This window comes from Cnephaeus nilssonii (assembly GCF_951640355.1).
Source record: "Cnephaeus nilssonii genome assembly, chromosome: 10".
NCBI lineage: Eukaryota > Metazoa > Chordata > Mammalia > Chiroptera > Vespertilionidae > Cnephaeus > Cnephaeus nilssonii.
The window spans coordinates 13,266,260-13,269,612 of record NC_137081.1 but is presented as its reverse complement, the minus strand read 5'-3'; positions in this window follow the sequence as shown (position 1 = coordinate 13,269,612).

Here is a 3,353-nt window from a genome sequence, read left to right as displayed (position 1 = left end):
ACCAAGGTTGTAACTATCTGAGGGGCCAACTAGGAAATGCTTGCCAATTCAAAGCAACACACAGGAGCTGCAGAAAAGAAAATGGGGCTCAGAGGGGCTGCTTGATTTGCGCTGTTCCGGTGTGTTTACCGCAGTGAGCTGCATCTAACAAAAGCTGCTAGTTCAATGGGCGCTTGATTGGTGCTAGACAGTGTTTTAAGGTTTATATGGGATTCTTGCATTTCATCCTCAGGGCGAGCCTTTATAGGATCGGAGGATGAATCCTACTATACCTTTTGACAAACGGGGAAAAAAAAACAACCTAGGCATGGGAAGGTTAGGTATTCAAAGACCTGTACTGCACACGAAAGGGTTACGAATATTAACCAAAACCCACTCAGTTATTCAGTGAGATTCTGTACTACCCACTGCGAATGCAGTTTTGTGCAAAAACAGCTTAGTGTAATGAGGGACACAAACCTGAATTCATCATGCCACTGAATGTATTATAACCTGTGACAAGGAAAATAATCATACCTAAAATGGAGAAAGACTCTGTTTGGAGAGCTTGTGTCTTATGTAAAAAAAAAAAAAATCATAGAATGCGCTATTCTGGTCTCTGGTTATTGCAATAATTATCATTACATGTTTTTTGATAAGCATATGGATTTGTCCCCCCCCCCTTTTTTTTAACTTGCCCATTGCTTTCGCATTCCTAGTTTACATTCTTTGTGTATTTTTTCAGCTCCCGCCTCTCCTATATCTTTCTCCCATTTTAAATCGGCTTTCGCAACTGTTTGGTTTATCACCCCCTTCAGATTTCTTTAAGACACAAACAAAAGCACTGATTTATTTTTTTGAGGCAAGGTCTTTGCACATTTCAACCTTGGAATTGGTGAAAGAAAACTCATTATACATTAACCCAGCCACCATGACATAATGTATTTCACAGATGCTAAGACACACATTTTTCACCCTGAAAACAGGATGCGTTTTACAAACTGGACTCCCAACATTGGCCAGGGGGCTGTATTAACGCGGTTGCCATTGCCTCCACATATAGACACTTAGATATAGCTAGCTGTTCACATTGCCCTTATTTACTGAATTAAGTGCATTGTTTAATAAAACTCCACAACCCTAGAAGGAGTGAATTAACAGGTATCGGAGTCTCTCAGACTTGAAGAGGATTTTTCCTAGGAAAAGGGGGAAGATTTTTGTAGGACCAAAAAGATTCCTCCAGCAATGAGCAAAGAGAGATATGGGACCGGCTAAAAGCTATTAGACCCCTGAGTTACACACTAAGTACATGAGTTCTTAATGCATTTTGGAAACCTATATCCGAACATTGAAATCATAAGCCTAACACACACACACACACACACACACACACACACACACACACACTCCCAAAAAATGAAATATCTGAGTTATTTTTCCTAATGGTATGGTTAGTCAATTGCAATCCCTCTACGTTTTAGTCAAAGAAAAAAATCATTAAAGAAGGAAAATGAATCCTGAATGTAACCTGAAAAGAATCCATTAACCTCGTCTGGTTAGATCAAGCAAGTGCCAGCAAGAAAACTTTCTGAATAGGATGAGCTGCTTGGGGAGAATCTCGGGTTCAATAGCGGAGCACTGTTAAGTCTTGATGCATCGCCACCACGTTTGGTGGCACGGGAGACAATACAGCATGGAAAACCACAGCCGTTCAATAACGGAACCCAAGAGTGACTTAGAACAATGTAAAGTTCTTGGATCATCGCAGCCCTTACGTCTCCCTTTTTATACGTGTACCAGATTGATACGTAATAATCTATTTCTAAGGATGAAAGAGTTTTTCACTAAGGTTGAAATACAAATACTAAATGACAAGAAATCATGACATTTTTAGTTTACTTGGCAGCAATTTTTTTCATTGTTAACCCTCACTCAAGGATATGTTTCCATTTATTTTAGAGAGAGTGGAAGGGAGAGGGTGAGACAGAGAGAAACTTCCAAGTATGTGCCAGACCAGGGCTAGGGATCCTGCAACCAAGGTGCATGCCCTTGACCAGGATTGAAACCCTGACCCTTCGATCCGAAGGCCAACACTCTATCCACTGAGCGAAACCGGCTGGGGCTGGTTGGCAGCATTTTTTTTTTTTTATCCCAACATGATATTATCATAAAGGTGGAGGAAGTGCTATCGTGCGTCAGATGCGCAATCTTTCCAGGCCAGATTTCTGTCCAGTGGCCGTGGGGACTTTTTAGCAGAGCTTAATTATCTATAAAGTTGAGCTCTGAAAGTTAATATTTCCCCTCAATCCTTTGTTATCCCATTATAGATCAAAACCCATTCATTCAGCAAATATTTATTTAAAGGATCCTAGGTTGATTTTATATGCATTTCAGTCCCTCCCCCATAGAGAGAAAAAAAATTATCCTACATATGTGTTATTTCACATTCTTCTTTCTTCATCAGAATGAAAACTGCTTTTTCTATGTCCAGAAGTCATAAAAATTCCAGTAATTCCTATGTTTTGTAAGCTGTTGAAGCGAACATTAGGCTAATGTCTTAAAGGAAAGGCTATAGGGAAAACCTAGGTCCCATTTCTTTCTCTTTTTTTTAGTTTAGTTTTTTAATTTTATTTATTTATTTGAGAGAGAGAGAGAGAGAGAGAGAGAGAGAGAGAGAGAGAGAGAGAGAGAGAGAGATCTGTTGTTTCACTTATTTATGCATTCATTCGCTGATTCTTGTATATGCCCTGACTGGGGGCAACCGTGGTGTATCCAGAGGACGCTCTAACTAACTGAGCTATCTGGCCAGGGCTAGGTCCTAATCCTGAATCGTAAAAAAATTTAGATTCCATCCATTAAGAGATTGGATTATTTTCCTCAAAAATCATATTCCTGTACACATCTACCTATTCATAGTCAGGTGAGGGCACTATAAAGCTTTTACCCACTAGCGTGACATTTCAGCTCTTTAAAGAGTATAATGTCCTCTTTAAAGGAAAAGGATTCACTCATATTCCCCATCCAAATCATAACTTTAAAATGAATTAGGAGGGTCACAAAATATCTCCATCCATTATGTCTTGCTCTTGATTCCTCCCTGTAAATTTACCTCCATCCTTGACAAAAAAAAAATTTATCTGAAAGGAGAGGGAAGGATGATAATGTAATGTCTTCATCTTACTGATCATTGGAACAAGAAGAAAACCATAGCTTAAGGCTACAGACTTATATGGTGGACAAATGGAGGATGGCAGTATAAATGTGGGGACAGGCTGGAGTGCAGGAGGAGATTGTGCGAATGGGTTACAGCCTCATCCATCATATAAGAATTTAATGTATAATGTGTGAAGTCGGAGAATCACTAACTAGCAACA